The sequence below is a fragment of the Colobus angolensis genome, unplaced genomic scaffold, assembly GCF_000951035.1.
Source record: "Colobus angolensis palliatus isolate OR3802 unplaced genomic scaffold, Cang.pa_1.0 Scaffold271, whole genome shotgun sequence".
Classification (NCBI taxonomy): Eukaryota; Metazoa; Chordata; class Mammalia; order Primates; family Cercopithecidae; genus Colobus; species Colobus angolensis.
Window position 1 is genome coordinate 1,428,580 of NW_012115944.1, and position 8,594 is coordinate 1,437,173.

The 8,594-nt window shown below is 55.7% G+C and overlaps 1 protein-coding gene across 2 annotated transcripts in view; it reads right to left on the reverse strand.

Annotated features, from left to right (window-relative positions):
• Positions 1-8,594, reverse strand: part of LOC105515962 (cytochrome b561) — a 32,450-nt gene that overhangs the window by 14,154 nt on the left and 9,702 nt on the right. For both annotated transcript variants that reach the window (XM_011947930.1, XM_011947928.1), the window contains exon 2: positions 530-549. The gene's annotated coding sequence lies outside the window, so the exon portion shown is untranslated. The remainder of the gene's footprint in view (positions 1-529; positions 550-8,594) is intronic.

Sequence of the window (8,594 nt, forward strand, 5' to 3'; positions counted from 1 at the left end):
TGGGCCCTGCCAGTTCCAGCCTCGCACGTAGGTGAACCGCTGTCACCGTGAGCCCGGCCTCGCGACCCCCGTCCGGGGTCCCCACGATCGTGGGCGAGTGGGGTCTGCGGCCCGCGGGGATGGAGGGCCGCGGGATTCGCCAGGGCAAGCCCCGACTGCGCATGTAAGGACCTGGGGTCAGCCAGGCCTGGGGGGCGGGACGGGCCCTGAGAAGAGCGGGCGCCAGGGGCGAGACCCGCCGCCCTTCCCCGGCTTGGCCCCGCGCTTCCTGATTTTCTCTCTCCACGCCTCCCCTTCTGCCCTCCACCTTGTTCCCTGCCCTGCTCTCGCCCCGCCCGGGCCCAGGAGGCCACTAGATGTCAGACCGGGTTCAGGCCTTGGCCACGCCGCTGCTCCGGGAGCTCTAGGGACACGTCCCCAGCCCCCACCGGGGAGACGACACTGCCGGGAAGGCCGGGACTAACCCCCGCCCCCGCAGAGTAGCCTGCGGGGAACACCGGTTCCACCAGGCTCTCACGAAAGCCGAGACCTTGCCGTCCGCAGCTTCCCCTGCCCAAAGCACGGAGAAAGGAGGGCGCCGAGGCCAAGACCAAGACCGGGAGCCAGCCCCTTAGGAGCCCGGTCCAGGCCCCCGGTCCAGGAAGCGCTGTGGGTAGATAAGGGGTCCAGCTCAGACTTCCTACAAGCTGGGAACAAAGGGTTCTTTCCTGTCTGATGCCGGGCAAGATGTAGCAAGCGCCTAGGGGTAGGAGGGAAATGGGGTTTCCTCCCCGCAGAGGGAAACTGGCCTCCGTTCAGGAACGCCCTCCCCCACCTGCCCTCCAGGCACCACTGCTCTGGGAGGCCAGGGGGCAGGGAGACCTGCTTACTTGAATGCACTTTGTGTAAACTGTGGGCTTCCCACAGGCAGTGGGCAAGGTAGGCCCTGGGACTCCAGTACTCGCTTAGTACACAGAGAGCAGAGTCTCTAGCGCCAGGCGAGACACACAGGCGTGTCCACTGCACATGGCATACCGTGGCACATGGCACACCTTCCACCGGCAGACACAACGGGCTGACACAGCAGGGCCCACCCCCTCAGAGGGACCAAGCTTAAACCCTCCCACAACAGAAAATTTTTAGAGTATCTTTCAGTTGGAGGAAATTAATGGATAATTTAAGGTAAGAAACAGCTTCCTTAGCGTGCTAACAGGCAGATTCCCTGTGTATTGAAGGTGGAACTGAGCCATGTCCTTTGTTTGGTCTGTGAATTTGGACTTGGAGGAGGAGTCCAGACCGGCTGAGCAGGACTGAGTTCCCTGGTGAGAGCCCTGGGCCTTCAGCCCCTTCCAAAGCCAGGAGAGACTCCTGCTGAGAGGTCGTGGGGGCACTTTGGCTTCCCCCTCACCCCACTGCCCTGCAGCACTGGGCTGCAGACTTTTCCCTTAGGAGGGAGAACAGCCGCCTCCCCGCCAGCAGTGTTCTCAAGGGCCTATTTCAAGTGGGGAGGGGTGGGTGAGGATATTCTGAGGGAGGGAGAGGCCTGCACACCCGCTGCATGGCGGAGGCTCATGGCTACACCCAAACCCATTTTAAAGAACAGGCAATGCCACCAAACTGCTGTCCGGCACTAGGGCCCGGAGGGTTTGCGCCAGCTGCCAGACTGACTACCTTGTAACCCCGTTCCTGCTGGCTTGAAAGTCTGAGAAGTGTGCACTCCTTCAGCTTGGGAAAGGTGGGAAAGGAGAGGACCCTTCCTGCCCTTTCTTGAATGGCCCAAGATGAGTTCCAGGGCCTCCTGAGTTGTGCTCACGCCTGTAATTCCAGCAGTTTGGGAGGCCGAGGCGGGCGGATCACCTGAGATGGGGAACTCGAGACCAGCCTGACCAACACGGAGAAACCCCATCTCTACTAAAAATACAAAAGTAGCCAGGCGTGGTGGCGCATGCCTGTAATCCCAGCTACTCCGGAGGCTGAGGCAGGAGAATCACTTGAACCCGGGAGGCAGAGGTTGTAGTGAGCCAAGACCCCGCCATTGCACTCCAGCCTGGACAACAAGAGCAAAACTCCATCTCAAAAAAAAAAAAGAAAAAGAAATGCTGACTCTATTTCCCATGTTTCCACTCCTGTGTTTCCCCTCCCTTCCCACACCACGGAGCCACGCTAGCCTTTCTGTTCTCGGATGGACCAGGTTCACTCCCACCTCTCCATGGAATGCTCTTTCCTGGATCATCTCTGGGCACATTCTTTCAAATCTCAGCTCAAACATCACCTCCTCAGGCCTTCCCTGACCATCCGGAGGGCAGCTGGGGCAGGGGTTGGGAGGTAGGAGTGCTCCTGGATTCCACTGCTGAGAAGCCAGGCCTAGAGTGCCCCCTGGTCTCTGACAAAACATTTAAGGAGCGGGAAGCATCAAGGAAGCAGGCAGAATGTGGAGAGAGAGCTGGAGACCCAGGCCGCAGACCCACCTGGCACCTGGTTAGTCAATTCTAATTCTCCCTTGCTAGGGTTACCAGATTCAGAAAGAAGAGGAAAAAATAAAAAAAAAAGATTCCCAGTTAAATTCAAATTCAGGCCAGGTGCAGTGGCTCACGCCTGTAATCCCAGCACTTTGGGAGGCCGAGGTGGGTGGATCACCTGAGGTCAGGAGTTCAAGACCAGCCTGACCAACAAGGTGAAACCCTGTCTCTACTAAAAATACAAAAATTAGCTGGGCGAGGTGGCAGGCACCTGTAGTCCCAGCTACTTGGGAGGCTGAGACAGGAGAATTGCTTGAACCTAGGAGGCGGAAGTTGCAGTGAGCCAGGATGGTGCCACTGCACTCCAGGCTGGGCAATGGAGCGAGATCCCTCAAACAAAAAAAAAACAAAAATTCAAATTCAGTTATTTTTTTCAGCATGAGCATTTCCCAAATATTACATGCAGTATGCTAAAGATGTATTCTGGCTGGGTGCCATGGCTTACGCCTGTAATCCCAACACTTTGGGAGGCTGAGGCAGGCGGATCATTTGAGGTCAGGAGTTCAAGATCAGCCTCGCCAATGTGGTGAAACCCATCTCTACCAAAAACACAAAAATTAGCCGGGCATGGTGGTGGGTGCCTGTATTCCCAGCTACTGGGAAGGCTAAGACGAGAATGGCATGAACCCAGGAGGTGGAGGTTGAAGTGAGCCAACATCATGCCACCACACTCCAGCCTGGGTGACAGAGAGATAATCTGTCTTAAAAGAAAAAATAAAAAGATATATTCCTCACATGTGAGCAGATGTCCTGTGTTTCATCTGACAATCCTACTGCTCTTGATTGGGTGTGGGAAGGACAGGGACAGGGCCTCCTGCAGTTCTAGCCCCTCCCGGCAATAGCTTCCTCCCTCATCTCTGAACCAGTTAACCCTCATTTAGCAGGGACTTCAGGCAGAGGCCCCGACCTTGGGCAGCAGAGGATACAAAGGGATAAGAGATGGATCCCCAGTTCTCAGACACTATAAGATTCAAACACACACCATTCATTCTTAGAAGAGTTTTATTTTTGTACCTTCTCTGTGCCAGGCACTAGGTGAGATATTGGGGAACAGTGAACAAGACAGGCACCACCCCGTTCTCACGGGCCTTCAAGTCAAGGGAGCTGCACAGACACTTGGGGAGAGCCTTTGAAACTATTCTGCCCAAGCCCATCTCTGACCAGCTTACAGAGGGAAAACCAGGATTAGATACAGGGCATAGGAGGGCCCTCAACCCGGATGTGAGGGTCAGGGAAGGCATATTGGGTCATGACAGAATTATCACAGAAGATGCTCAGGTGTTAACCCAGCAGAGACAGGGAGGATGCAGGAGTGTCCCTGGCTAGAGGAGCACGGATGATGCAAGGGAAGGCTGTGGGAGGCTAACCTGCAACTCTTAGGGCTCCGGGGCTTATCTTCATGAGGATTTGCCAGAGCCAGAGAATAGTGCAGAGTTGAGCCACAGGCTGCAGAATCAGCATGCAGGAGCCAAGACCCGTCCAGCTCAGGAGGGGGACTGCACTGAGGGACCTCACAATTGACAGACAGCCCCTGACCCCGTATCCTGCAGTGGGAGCAGCCTTAAGCCCGCGGGTATCATCTTCCAGGCCTGCTCCATGAGAAACTTGAAAGTACGAGGCTACTTTGATGAGCTTAAAATAGACTAATTAATCACTTAGGGAGAAAATCCATCTCCCAGCTTCAGGGGAGGGGACAGGAAAGCAGTAGCCCCGGCAGGACCTGCCAGAGCAGCCTGCAGCACAGCGGCCAAGTGGCAGGGCACCTGCAAGGCTTCCGGAGTCACCGAGGAAGACCGTGAGTCACCTGCAGCCTCTGGAATACGGGGGGGAAGGAGGCTGAGGGATGTCATTGCCTGGGAGTTGTCACCCTGTCCCTGGTTAACCCCAAGGCTGGTCCAGTCTGGGAAAAACAAGACAGACAAAAACAGCCAAATACCACTGGGGCAAGAGGGATGGAGAGGCCATGAGAGCAAGGACAGTTAAGCCCCTTTTTTTTGAGATGGAGTTTCACTCTTCTCACCCAGGCTGGAGTGCAATGACAGCTCACTGCAACCGCTGCCTCCCTGGTTCAAGTGATCCTCCTGCCGCAGCCTCCCAAGCAGCTGGGATTACAGGAATGTACCACCACACCCGGCTAATTTTGTATTTTTAGTAGAGTCGGGGTTTCTCCATGTTGGTCAGGCTAGTCTCGAACTCCTGACCTCAAGCAATCCACCCGCCTTGGCCTCCCAAAGTGCTGGGATTACAGGTGTGAGCCACCACACCCGGCCCAGTTAAGCCACTTAGCCACATTTACCTCTGCTGGGCCAACGGAATGGGACATAGGGCTGATAAGCAGGGCTGGGGACCAGCTTCACAAAGGAGGTGGCACGGTAGCCCTGGGCACCCAAGGCAAGAGGCAGCCAAAGAAGTGGGCTTCCCTAGATGCCCATTTCATTCCTGGGCAGCCCTCTGGGGAGGCCGCCCTTTCCATGAGGATTCCCTGGAGCCAGAGGAGCAGTGCAGAGCCCGGGTCACAGGCTGCGCATCAGCACACAGGAGCCAAGGATCCAATCTAGAGAGGTCCATTTTCTCTCCTTCCTTTCTTCCAACAAAGGCTTACTGGCACCTGCTGTGCGCCAGGCATTGTCCTAGGCCCCGGAGAGACAGTAATAGATCAGACAAGGTGTAATAGATCATCACAAGGTGTCTGCTTTCATGTAACTTACAAGAAGTGGGTAGACAGGGAATTAAAAAGTAATCTAACGTCTGGGTGTGGTGGCTCACACCTGTAATCCCAGAACTTTGGGAAGTCAAGGCAGCCAGATCAGCCTGGCCAATATGGCAAAACCCATCTCCACTAAAAAAATACAAAAAGGAAAAAAAAAAATAGCCGGGCATGGTGGTGCATGCTTGTAGTCCCAGCTACTCGAGAGGCTGAAGCACAAGAATTGCTTGAACCCGAGAGGCGAAGGTTGCAGTGAGCCGAGATTGCACCACTACACTCTGGGCGACAGAGTGAGACTGTCTCAAAAAAAAAAAAAGCAACATACTACACATAATGACATATCTACACACACACATGCACAGAAACTTGACGGCACGTGTTTTGAAACACAGGTGTTATGTTTCAACCTAACAAGCAGCATGAGGAAAAAGCAGAAGGGGACGGGGCATCAGGCAAGGGCAGGCGCTTCTTGGGGGCACTAGGAAGGCTCTGGGAGAGAGAAGTGGGGTTGCAGGCCACATGAAGGTCTAGGGAAGGTGACTCCCATGGATGGAAGAGGGAGGGCAAAGGTGCTAAGCAGGAATATGCATGGTGTCTCCATCCTGCCCTGCCCTCCCCACTCCTGTCCCCATCAAAGAGGAAAGTTGCTGAGTGTGCAGAGATAGGCAGGAGGAGTGCCAACAGGCCATCAGAGAGGGCAGAGTTTGAAGACGTGAGGTGTGTATCAGGGACCCCACCAGCGAGTCCTGGGATCCAGGAACCGTCCATAGACCCATGGCTGTAGCTGTGCCTGACCACGTCCCTCACATGCCAGCAAACCTGGACATCAGGCTGAGCTCCCCTTGTCCGGCCCTGAAGGTTTGCCCTGCAGCCAGTGCTGCGGCTGAGCAGAGGTACTGCAGCCCCAGCATTGCATTGCCCTGGCCGCCTCTCCCCTCCAGGAAGGAAATCACGAAGAGGCTGTCCCCCCAGCGTGTCCTCAGTCCCCACCTCCTCACTTTTCTCCCTAAGTTGGTAGGTCAGTCAGTCAGCTGCTCTGTGAGTGCCAGGGGCAGGGAAGAGCAGGAACAGCCCCGGCTGTCTAGGACAGGGAAGCAAGTGTGCGAGGCCTGGGGTGAGGGATGATCATGGCCTTGGGTGGTATCAGCAGAGTGAACACACTGCTGATAATGACTGATCACCTCCAGGAACCCGCCATAAACGGCAGGGCTGGGACTCCTGCACTTTGTTCAAAGCCTGTGAGGCTCTTAGGTTTCACCTGGCTCCTGAAGCTGCTCCAGCTCTGGCCGCACACCCAGCCCCTGGTTCTCTCACCCCACTTCACAGTGAGGATGTGGTGGCTGCTCTGAACCAAACCTGCAGGGCGACAGAGCCACAGCCTGGAAGATGCCCCAACTGGGCACACTGACCTTGGCGACTCACTCCAAGGTCTCAGCAAGTCAGTTGCACAACTGTCCTGAGTGAGAGGTCTCACCTGACCCTGCTCTGCTCCCTCCTCTACTCCATCCTTTATGCTTCTCTTGGCCCTGGCTGTTGCCTCCTGCTGTGCACACCTATCAGGTCAGCTGATCCTTGTCGAGAGCAGATTAGATTCAAAGGGCACGGTGACTGTAACCCAGAGGCTCCCTCACCCAAGAAGCCACAGTCCTCTAATCCCTCTCAGCCACTGGGAGACCCTTAGAGGTGGCCTGGAGCCAGATGAATCACAGGCTCAGCTGGTCCCCTCGTTCTGGCTGATCTCAGCCTCTAGCCTCATCGCCCCTATGGATCAGTCAGTGTTTCCTGCTCTTCCAGGGATCCAGGGACGGCTCCTGGAGCAGGGGCAGGGCCCTCCTACTCTTACAGCAAAAGTAGCTCAGGGCTTCTGGGTGGGTTTGTCTCCAGGCCTGGCCTCAAAGCTCTCAGACCCAAAAATGTTCTCCAAAGGTGGGTTCTTAGGTTCCAGGGCCCACAGCTGTTGGAAGAGGCTCTACTAAGTCATTCCCCACTCTAGTTCTGTGAGTGCTCCTGCACAGCCTGGGCTGTGATGTCAGGTCCAGGTGGATGTGACCGGGTGCTCTCATCTGTCTAGAAAATTGTTTTCTCCCCTTCCATAGGCTCTTCTTCAGTTGATAAATCCAAGCACCCCTGGGGCTCACGTTGGCCCAGTGCTCAGTCCTGGCCACTTTATGTCACTGTGGGGTCCAAGCCCAGCTGCTCCTCCTTGCCTGGACACAGCAGCAAATGTGATTGCCCCACACCAGGTAGCTCAGGCTCCTAAGCTCTTTAGTACCCAGTGTAAAGACCCCCCATGACACCTCCCACGCTGTCCCCCATTGCACTGCCACAGTGCCCAGGTGCCAGGTCAGCACCAGCCTCCCCCAGCCAGAGCCCATCCAGACTCCTCTTAGGGTCTCTCCTCAGAAGCCCCTGGAGTCTTTCCCGCCAGCTGACCATTAGAGAAAAGGCATTGCCCCACGTCTCTCCTCCTCTGCACATCTGTCAACCCGCCCACCCTGCTCCCAAGGGGGATGGCATGTGGGGGCCTCGGCTTGGCCCCAGAAGTCCACTGCCACATTCCCCACAACATGAGACATTTTGCCTGTGACATCTGCAGAAAAAGCTCTCTCAAGAGGTGCTTCCTTTTTTTTTTTGAGACCTAGTCTCACTGTGTCACCCAGGGAGGAGTGCAGTGGTGTGATCTCGGCTCACTGCAGCCTCCGCCTCCTGGGTTCAAGCAATTCTCTCACCTCAGCCTCCCAAGCAGCTGGGATTACAGGCACCCGCCACCATGCCCAGCTAATTTGTGTATTTTTAGTAGAGACAGGGTTTCACCGTGTTGCCCAGGCTGGTCTTGAACTCCTGACCTCAGGTGATCCACCCTCCTTGGCCTCCCAAAGTGTTAGGATTACAGGTGTGAGCCACCGCACCTGGCCAAGAGGTGCTTCTTAAAGCAAATGGCTCCAAGTGAGCTAAAAACTAAATGTCATTTTCTCCCCTAGGAATACCTCATATGACCAATCATTGATGTCTTCCAGTGAATTTATTTACTGAAGGGCTCTTGAGAAGGACTTGGGGGGCCACACAGGGGGGCAGGAAGCTGCCTGGGGCCAGAGATCCCTTCAGAGGACCTAGCCAGGCCCTAGACTTCTAGAGCTGAAGAGTGGAGCCAAAGATGAATTCGTTTCTTGTGTCCTGGGTCCCCTGATAGAGACTGTATGAGAAGCCAACAGGAGGAGGGTGCCTCTCCCAGCCCCAGGCTCCCACGGCCACTTGGACGGCAGCTGTCCCCCCCTCCCCTCCTCCCCTCCCCTCCCTCCCTTCTTCCTTCCCTCCCTCTTTCCTTCCTTCCTTCCTTCCCTCCCTCCCTTTCTTTTTCTTTTTCCTTTTCCTTCTCTCTCTCTTCCCTC